At 37.9% G+C, this 11,152-nt stretch overlaps 1 long non-coding RNA gene across 2 annotated transcripts in view; it reads right to left on the reverse strand.

Moving 5' to 3' along the window:
- Nucleotides 1-608: 608 nt before the first annotated feature.
- Nucleotides 609-11,152, reverse strand: part of LOC116070621 — a 14,125-nt gene continuing 3,581 nt past the window's right edge. For both annotated transcript variants that reach the window (XR_004110481.1, XR_004110482.1), the window contains exon 2: nt 609-840. This is a non-coding gene — a long non-coding RNA (uncharacterized LOC116070621). The remainder of the gene's footprint in view (nt 841-11,152) is intronic.

Raw genomic sequence — 11,152 nt, forward strand, 5'->3', positions numbered from 1 at the left:
ATAATTACTAAACTCAGAGGGCACCGTTATGAGTGAGAAATATGACAGAATTCCCCAGATACAATGTAAGGTTAAAAGGTGCATAAATTGGTAAGACTTAAGAAAAAATATGATGCAATTTTGCAGGACCTCTAACTATAGATAACCTGTGTTCTTGGGGTAGTGATATAGTATAGGAGGCAAAATGAAGAGTAAAAGTAGCCTGAGGTTACGCTGAGAAGGATGGAGAAAAGAAAGCAGCTGGAGTTAATTTAATTCTCCAGTAGTGTTTCACTAGAGATCTGTGTGTATACAGACCTTGTTCTAACATGTCTGCAATCCTTCACCTGAGGGGAAAACTGAACGGAATTTCATGTCTTTGGACAGACACACCACGATCAACATAGGAGATATGTTTTTAGGACTCATCTGAAGTTTTCTAGAAAGCAGGACTTCTGCCTCAAGAGAGAACTGACAACAGGGAGAGGTTCTAGAGTAAGAATCAGGCATGAGTTGATAAAGTAGGTATTTCCTCAAAATCCTATACCCAGGGGTAGGCAGGGTGTAGCCCTTTTATTCTCAAGTTTCCTACATAGTGATACAAAGTATGTTTAACATAAAATATTTTGGGTTGTTATTTATTTTATTTTATTATTTATGCCTATTGGGCTAGGGATATGGCTCACTTGATACAGAGCCTGCTGCACACACACACAAAGATCTGAGATCGGATCCTCAGAAGACAGGTGAGGTAGCATGGCTATAACCTCAGGTTTGGCAGACAACAGAGGTAAGCAGATCCTTGAAGCTCACTGGGCAGTCCAAGTAGCTAAATGACTTCTGGTTCAGGAAAGACCATGCCTAAAAAGATAAAGGTGGAGAAAATTTGAGAAAAGATACATAACAAACCTTGAGCATCCACTCACATTTGTGCACACCACACACTCATGCATGTTCACATACAGAGAGAGAGAGAGAGAGGAGAGAGAGAAGATAGAGGAAAGAGAGAGACTAATTATATTGAGATACTTTATAAATGAAAAGTGCAAAAACAGGAAAATGTTCAAAATTAATGCACTATCATTACTACTTTAATATATAAGCTCCAGTAATTTTTGCTATAATTACACACACACATCCATATTTGCATAAATTTGGGATTATGTGAACATAGTATTTTTGCTAACTGAATATCAATATTTTAGCATCTTCTTAGTTAATGCAAATGCTTCACAAATATCTAGTAGACTGATTCTCAGCCTCCCTAATGCCATGACTAATACAGTTCCTCATGTTGTGGTGACCCCCAACCATAAAATTATTTTCATTGCTACTTCATAATTATAATTTTCCTAGTGGTATAGATCATAATATCTGTGCTTTCTGATGGTTTTAGGAAACGCTTGTAAAAGGGGCATTCTAACCTCAATGGAATCCAGACCCACAGGTTGAAGGCCACTGATGCATAGGAATCTAGAATGTATGATCATAGTCACATACTCACATTGATAGGTAACCCAAATTTACAGAACTTTTCTCACATTGATAGATTTAGGATATAGATTTTTTCTTCTCATAAAATAATTATTATTCTCTAAACTAAAAAAATTATCTTTCTGTCAAAATACTTCCTTGGGAGAGATAATTGGTGGAAGTTAATGGGAACAAGGATTATAAATACATTTAAAATTCTGCATATGTTAAAGGTGATTCTAAAAAAACTTTCGCCAATGTATACCATTGCTAGCTCTCCGGATGTGTGTGTGTGTGTGTGTGTGTGTGTGTGTGTGTGTTTGTGTGTGTGTGTGTGTGTGTGTGTGGTATTTGTGTTTGTCTTGTCAGCTTACATGAGCTAGAATCATCTTGGAAGTGGAATCTCAACTGAGAAAGTCACTCCATCAGCATCCCTATAGGCAAGTCTGCAGGACATTTTCTTAATTAATTATTGATATGAGAGGTTCCACTCCACTCTGGACAATGTTACTCCTGGAGACATGTTCAAAACAAGCCAAAGCAGAGCAAGTCAGTAACCAGTGCCCTACATAGTCTCTTTTTCAGTTCCTGGACATGTAAGTCAAATAAACCCTTTCTTCCAAAGGTTGCTTAGGCAACAGTGTTTTGTCACAGTAATAGAAATCAAACTAGGACATCAGCAAAGGATGCAAGTGATATGTGTTAGGCATTGCTACATGAGACCAAAGAATGCTATACATGATCATTGATAGGCCTCAAATGTCCTGTTGCTGAACTCCAGGCCCCAGAGACGAGTCAAACATCCTGATCCAGAAGATTGAAAATCTACATATTAAAGTCACCTAATTTGACTGACCCAGGAACTTCCAAAAACACATGTAGAAAAGTTTTGAGATATGCATGTAATTTTTCATGCAGATAAATAAAGTTATCAAAGTTCAGACATGCCGTGTTCCTTGTTTCAAATAAAATACGAGGACCTTATGATTTTGACAGTTCTATCCTGAATATGATCAATTTAAATTTAGATGGTGAACCCAAACCAGGCATCCATAAATTAAATACTAATTGAAACAAACCAATAAACAAAGTGCAAATGCTTCTTTCATGTCCACCTACCAGCTAGGTAAATAAGTCCTAAAAGCCAGGTGGTTAGACTAAACTCTGGTGGGATAAAGAGATACTTTTGAAGCATATCAGTACAACATAATCTGCATCCAAGAAACCTTTCTCTCTATTTGTTCCAGGCTCCTTTCTAGGCCCTATATAGTGATCTCTGTCATTCTTCATGTGGTAGAGCAAAATGCTCAGCTATCTTTCCTTAGGTTCAACTCTTTGTGTCAGGACATACAGAGGGCCCAGCCACTTAAAACCTTGTGATCCAAAAATTTCTGATTCCAACACGACTCTCTTCCACTGGAGACCCAAACTACTAGTACGTGGTAGCTGTCTGAAGTCTTGGGCATAGTACATTTGACTGAGAAGTTGTGAGATGGAACTCAGGCTTAGGAGGTGAGGAAATAGTTCTACTTGTATCTATATTCTTGTTTCTGGGTTTTTCATAGGTTCATCTGTGTCCTTACTTCTTCAACAGATTAGTTCATAATGACTTTGAGTTGAACTCTTGCTCTGCATCTGTTCATTATCACAGTGAGTGTGTCACTTCATGATCCAGCCTCTTATACCTGTGATCTTTGTGGCATATGGGTGTGACAGGAGGAGAGATGTTACTCAGTCATATTGAAGTACCAAGTTTCTGAGACATACAGATGTGTATTAAATCCCATTGTCCCACTTCTTAGATGTGCAAACTTGAGTGAACCCTTAGCATTTCTAAGTTTTCCTTCACATGTATAATCAGGATTATACATTTCACGAGACTATAATTCAGTCTTGGTGAGGTCTTTTTCCAGAGTGCCTAATACCCACCTTGAAGCCTGGGGGATACAAAGCACTTCTTACTGCCCACTCTGGGTCTTAGTTCTGCCATCTGCTTTCAAAATGACACCCAATGGTAACTCAGAACTGACTGTAATTGTAGTCCCAGGGGATCTGATGTCCTTTTCTGGCCCCCACAAACATCATCCATCTATGTGGTATATTGCATACATAGAGAAACACATTCCTACAAACTAAATGAAAATACATAGAACTCTTTTAAAATGTGGGGAGCAATAGAATTTATAACTATGTATAAAGGAGGATCCAGGGACACAGAAGAAGCTCACGGTGTACAGCAACAGTAAGAAAAACAGATCTGAAGATCACAGCCAAATCTAGAGACAAAAAGTAATCTTCAAACACTGGGTCATAACGGATACATTCAGTACTGTGTACACCACTCTACTTAACCTAATATTTCATGCAACAGTGAATTCTGTTTGAAACGAAATTAGATTAAGGTTTTGGGGGATTAAAAGAAGTCAAAATATGGTAAACTGCTCAGTATTCAGTTTTTGCCTTCAGAGATTCATGCCAGCAACCACTTTACATCATAATATAAATAAAAATGTCAGGAGAGTACTGTGACTAAAATTGAGAACTGTAAAGTCCTTCTGTCCATGCTAAGATTCCAGCTCTGACATCTGTTATTTATCAGGTCTGTGTGTGTGTGTGTGTGTGTGTGTGTGTGTAGTTGACTACTCTATGCCTCCAGGCCCTCAAATATAATGGGTTTCTGGTCATATAAACTTCATGGATATAAAACCTAAAAGTGATAATTATCCCACGTCAAAGGTTCTCAGGAATTTTAGTGCTGAAGATGTTGTGGGTCAGGGTAGAAGTGAAGGCTCTCTAGATTCTAGCTCAGGGTCACTCTGGAATCTATGATTCCTTGACTACTTCCTTGCTTGTGTTATTCTGAGCATGAGGGAGGATGCCATAGCAAGGTCACTGCAGTAAATCAAGATGAAGCAAGATGAGGACAGCGACACAATTCCTTTCATTTCTTCCATCTGCTTTCCAGAAAAGACCATTTTGTTAAAGGACTTAACCTTGCTAATCTAATGGGGGAAAGGAGACCACAACTTAAGTACAATAGTACTAGATATATTCTAGAAGATTCCCTTGGATGTTTATCTACACAAGGGGTGGGTAAGCAAGTAGCCTGCCTATTAGTTCTCAGAAAACTTTCTTAGCTTATTTGTTACTCCTGTTGACAAGCAATATAAGTTTCTGTTGACAGTAACAGTATACTACTACCTAGAGGAGTGATTAATAGGCAAATTTAAGGACTCAGCACAAGAGTTTAACACAAATGAGCCTAACACAAATGACTTGTACCCTCAGCACTAAATAACAGTCTTCTTTTTTAACAATTTCATTGCTCATTGCTACCCATACTTACTGACATAACAACCTGTCTAATGTTGTGCACACTACTCAATGCTTCCTCAAGGCCATAAATGAACATTATACACACGAAAGCCTTTCCTATGAACCCTGATGGTAGCCTTTGAGAACTTAAGGATCCACAGACTGATCGTAATCTGAGTTGGCTAGAATCTAATTATCAAGTCAGTGGCAACTGGAGTCTATTAAGAAGCTTTTTTATTTTATTTTCAAGCTAAATTTACATTTTAGAAAAAGAAAATATACAAGCCATATTTTCATGTTAAATCTATCTACAAATGTTTTTCATTTGCAGAACAGAAAAAAAAAACTATTTTTAAAATACTTAACATTCTTTTTTCTAGAAAACTTGGCAGGTGGTTATCTCAACCAAACTGATTTATCTTGAAAATATGTTAATCATTTTTCCTTGATATCCAGGGCTTTATCAGGAGTACAGCCTTGTCTGATTTTGCTTCTTGATACAATATTTATGAAGGCAAGAGATACCCTTATCTATCAAATTAGACACTCTAATTCAGCAAACACTTTATCTTCTGGAACATGAGTTTAATTGGAAGATTTGGGCTTGGGCAGTTCTCACAAAATTACTTCAGATTGTGATCTCTAAGGTTTTGCTTTTATGTCAATCTCTGCAAAGGAAAAAAAAATCAATTCTAACTTCACCCAAAAGTGTTTTGACGTTTCACAAGTAGTGTGACAATGGTTTTATTCAAATAGATGCAGATTTGAAAAGCCCTTGACATTTTCCCCTTAACCAGATATTATTTTTAAAAAATTCCAAGTAGCAGGTGTCAGCTTTTATGCATCCAACCTTCAAATAAGCTTTTTTTTCTCCCTAAGTTTCCAGTGAAATCTAAACTTGCTTTGCAGTCTAGAGAAACAGGCAAGTGCTGGAGCACCACATAAAAACCCAGTGAGCCTTTGCCTTAAGCTGAGTGTTTGGCAGATGTTTCTGTGGCGACTTGAGGAGCATCCTAAAACAGACTGCCAAGGACACCCTGGAACAAGGACAATGGTAAATCAAATCCTTTCTGGCTTTCCCTCTCTTGCCCAACTCCATCTAGTCACGGTGAAATAATGACAGCTGAAACTCCTTGTCAAGTACCCTGGGAACTACAAGGACTCGAATTTACTGCAGAGCCTGTAAAACTCCAATCTCCTGTTTAATAAGGTGGGAGGAGGCGAGGGGAGACATCCGAGCGAACTAGGGGCTTCTAGGAGTCATTACTGGCAAGTTTCACTCTGTGGGTTTATGGATGTGATTTGATGCTTGGTGCCTTTAACTTCTGCATGTCCTTTGTTAGTGCTCTTCTGTTTTGGATTGGTTTGTTCTGCTTTCAGTCTGTTGTTTGAAGGTTTGTCTTCTCTAAAAACTCATGCAGAATTTTTATCGTCATTCTGACAGCACTGAAAGGTGAGACCTTTAAGACATGATTAGGTCTTGAGGGAGAGACTCATGGGTGGAATAGGTATCTTATAAAAAAGTGAGGTCAGCCTGCTCTTTCCATCTCCCACCCTTGCTCCTTCTACCAGGCAACAATGCAGCAGGGAAACCATCTGTGGATGCTTTTGCTTTGACCTTGGATTTGAAAGCCCTAAGTCTGTGGAAAAGAAATTCCTCTACATTATAATATATCCAGTCCCACTAACAAAAAATAAATCAAGGAATTCTGTTTTAGAGATTTTGTTTCTTATCTTGATTGTTTTTCTCTTAATCTTTCATTTTACTTTACTTTTTTAATTTTTATGTTTAATTACATGTGCATGTACATGTCTCTCTCTCTCTGTGGTGTGTGTGTATGTATGTATGCATATATGTCCTTAGAGGCCAGTGGTGTTAGATCCCTTGTTGCTCATGTTATAGGGGAAGATAAGCACCCAATGTGGATGCTAGGGATTGAGCTTGGGTTATCTCAAAGAGCAGGTCATGTTCTTAACTGTTGGATGCTCTGTGTATCCCTTCCATGATTTTTTTTTACATCAAAGACAAATTTATGTTCTGCTTTGTTTTGCAGTTGAAAACCAAAAGTGAGGTTTGCATTCCTTAGAAGCCTCTCCACCTCCTTTACGCTGGCCTGTGTCACTTCTAATACTTTGCAAGGTGTAGCTGATATTCCCCAGGTGAGATGCCCTCAGGAGATCCACACTGTCATTAGGACAGATTGACCAACTTCCATGAGATGAGAAGTCTACCTCCTCGGATTCCATCCATCAGTCTACCTGCTTTACCTAGCTATTATAAACCTCTGTGAAAGCAAACAACAGAAAATAACCACTAATACAACAATCAAAAGCAAGCTTTAAAGTACTTTTCTTTTCCTTCCTATAGCATTGACACTTTACTTGTTCATTTTCAATTTTTTGGCATGTAACTATCATACAAGGAAGAGTATTTCATGTATGTATCTACCGTGTGTTGATCATATTCACCTCCTCTCTTATACTTTACTCTCTTTGATATTTCTTCTTCATTCCCACTAATTGTATATATTTGTGTAATAATTTGGTACTTGTATACTCTAGTGATCAAACTGAAGTAGCTAACATTTCATTTCATCTTGTAAAAAATTAGCACATGCTTATAAGGCATGGTGTGGTAATTCAATATGTATATATAACATCTAACATCATGATAGAGATAAAAAAATTACCACAACTTTTATCATCATATACTGTCACTAGCATGAGTGACATTCAAAAAGTATTTAAAAAGGAATGCTCTTGCCTCGGCTAGTGGTGAAAACCTTCAATGCCAGCACTCAGGAGACAGAAACAGGCACATCTCTTTGATTCCTAGGCCAATTTGTTCTACACAGTGCCTTCCCAGACCACCAGAGCTACAGAGTAAAGTCCCATATCAATGAACAGATAAAACAGGGATGCTCCAAGTGAGAATGAGAGATTAGGAATGAGTGATAAGAATCAGTGTTTTAATTTGTGATCCACTCTTTATTCACGTCTACTTTGCCACGGCAGAAAAAAATTACAATCATTTGTCTGGTTGTAATTTCTGAAAACAACTTAGGTATTGGTGCATGGAGATAGTAAATAAAGAATATTTTTGCCTGTTAAATACTGTTTCCTGTACATGGGATGGCATTATACTTTATGCCCCATGAAATAAATATTTGGGTCTAATAATCAGTTAACACCTTAACTGATGCACACTCTGTGAATTTCTTAATTGTGTAATCTATTCTGGATTGTTTGTGTCTACAAGTGTCTCCTTTTCTTACTAAGGCAAAAGTTTCTAATGGCCAGTGGCAACTGTCCTGAAACCTACAAGAAGTCTGGCACCTCACAGATGCTCAGGTAGTGCCAATACAACTTCTTTGCCTTCCAGTTACTGCAGATTTCCCAGTGATCCAGTAAAACAGTTGCTAGCAACTCCAAAATACTGTAATTCAATCAACTTTTATGCCCAAGCTATTATTAACTAATTCATGAATATGTGCCAATTAACAACCCAAGCTACCAAACTGGAAGACTTCTATGGCTAAAACCCATGTGAGTAGAGGGCTTTAAGCTGGATATCCAAGTAAACACAGAATTGGAATATCTCAGAATCTTTGAAAGTATGCCTGATAATAATAAGCATGAAGACTGGATTCAATGCTGATTTGAAGTACAAGCACCCATAGGGGTTGCTGTTGAGAGGAACCCATATCATTCTAAGATGCTTGGATTCTAAAGCTATTCCATGGAAGAAGTGTGGTTGGATAACATCCCAGGATTGATGGAGAGAAAATTTTCAGATATGACGGTAAAGTGGAACAAACAAAAGCAAAAACAAAAACCCTGGTCTGGGAATGCTGAGAATTTGAATCTTACCCATGCCTCCTGACATCTCTGAGACCAAATTTACTTATGATGTTACATTTGGTTTTTTTACTCTATTAGATAAAATAACTCTATATAAATGTGTGTTTGTGTGTGTGTGTGTGTGTGTGTGTGTGTGTGTGTGTGTGTGTACTCCAATATAGCATATTACAAAAGCTGCTATTGTCCAAGGTGCTCATCAGCTAGGTGTGGTTCAGAAACACTGGCTTATCTTCTAGTCAATTTCAAACATACTTTAAAAGGACCTCCCCAAAGAAATACAAGTAATGAACACAAGGGCACCTGAGAATAGTTTGCAGACCATTTCAATAAAGTACATCCATATCACATGCATATCTGACATTCTAAAATTTTGAGATTTTTATAAATCTATGTCTTTTCTTTAACAGTAATTAGCTATTAAGAGGGACACACTCACATGTACATATATTCAAATGCAAACAAGCAAACAAGTTTATAAAAGTTATAACGCTGCTTTCACTAGGATTTCAGTTTTCAGTTTTATGTCTTATCTTACAGAAGAAGGTGATATTTGAGAGCATTGAAGTGACTTCTGGTAGAAATCAAGTGTACATGAAACATAGTATGACTATAGTAGGTACTACACATACAAGAAAAGAAAATCAGAGTCTCTGACATTGAAGTATTGATGCTGTAATTGGGGGCAGAATACACAAAATCTAATTTTAATCTAATATAGTAAAAGCTATAGTTCACCCTAAGGTTTTCCAAATCAAAAGGACTGGGTACTTGACAAAAATTAGGTTTACTGAATTTATTTCTGAGGATGATGGTTCCTGGTTTGGTCTAGGAGTAGAAAAAAAGGGATAAGAGCATTTTGAGGGCAGAGCAGAAACAAGAGTCTGGACAGGGGGCTGTGCAAAGAGGTAGGCTGGGAGAATAGAGCTTAATGCAGAGACCAGAAGTCAGGGGCCAGGATGTGCTGCTGGGATTCTGCATGGTGAAGCCAATGGGACAGGTTTCAACTAGAAAATATTAAACTGGAGATCAGGTACTGACTTGAGAACACGTACCTTGCCTTTATCACAGTCAGAGGTGGGAAAGCCTGGGTGTAGAGGGAGAAGACATGAAGTGACAGCATCTAAGGGACAATGGAACAGTTTGGAGAAGCAAGTCCCCTTTAGGCCAGTGCCAGCCGCATGACCTTCTATCAAAGTTATCTAGTCCTACCTCCTCCATAGCTGAAGCTCCCCATTGAGTTGTCACTCAGTATCTTACTGCTGTATGCCAAAAATACATCAGAGAAGTCTTTGAACATAGAGGTGGAACCTGAAGAGATCTGGAGATGAGAGTCATTTGACTCCAAGGGAAATTGCAGAGGGAGTCTTGTGAAGTCTTCAATGCATTCACATTTTAAATGACACCAAATACAAAATTAAAATGAAACAATCCATAGAATATTTGCCACCACGGAAGCATACTAGCAACATACTATTGTTCAAAGAGCCAATACAAATCATTTAAAAAAACATTATACCTCAAGAAGACTTGAACAGACCAATGAGAAAGATGACAAGGCAATAAATGTAAGAATATTCAGACTTGCCAGTAACAGAAATGAAGCCAGGGTTGGGAATATAAGGCAGATTTTTTTCTTCTGAATTCACAGCTGTTTCAAAAGTTATTGCGACTCATGTTGGACTTGGTGAAGAAAGGGACCTAGAACAGACACAGACAGACAGACAGACAGAGAGACAGACAGACAGACACACACACACACACACACACACATACACACACACTTGATAGGAGGGTTTTAACTTTTAAACAAATATTCAAGAGAATAACGACTCTGTATATGTGCCTATCTTAAACTAAGTAGCACTGTGCAGTGAACTAACCATACAAGTGGGCATGATTTGAAATAGTTATACTCTTTGAGGCATTTATTTTATTATAAGACTCTCTTCTAGGGAAATACCAAGGAGGCAATGGATGCTTGCTCACAGCATTGTATATCTCAGCACTGTTTATAGCATCTCAAATCTGAAATAGCTAAAGCAGCTAGCAGTGGAGGGACGTATAACTGAGTAATGCTCACTGATGCAATACCATTCTACAATTATTAAATGTTTACCTTTCGAAACGTTTTATTTATAGAAACTTCTCACTATGATTGGCACAATGTGCATGTCTACAGCTGGTTCTGGTTATATACACATGCATATGTGTGCTTATTCACAGGTATATAAATCATAAGCTACATTTGCAGCCATGTGAGTTACAGGACTACATATGAATTGGCTAACATTTCTAATTTTGTATCACAAGGCTTTATTATTTTCACCAATTTGTTTTGCAAGGAAGCTTCTTTTAAAAGAGAATAACTAGTACTCTCAGAGCTCCCAGGGACTAAAACTCCAACCAAAGATTATACATGTGGGGGATTCACGACTCCAGCAGCATGCTTATAGCAAAGGATGGTCAAGTCGGTCATCAATGGGAGGAGAGGACCTTGGCCCTGTGAAGGTTCTATGCCCCAGTG

The sequence above is a fragment of the Mastomys coucha genome, unplaced genomic scaffold, assembly GCF_008632895.1.
Source record: "Mastomys coucha isolate ucsf_1 unplaced genomic scaffold, UCSF_Mcou_1 pScaffold22, whole genome shotgun sequence".
Lineage (NCBI taxonomy): Eukaryota > Metazoa > Chordata > Mammalia > Rodentia > Muridae > Mastomys > Mastomys coucha.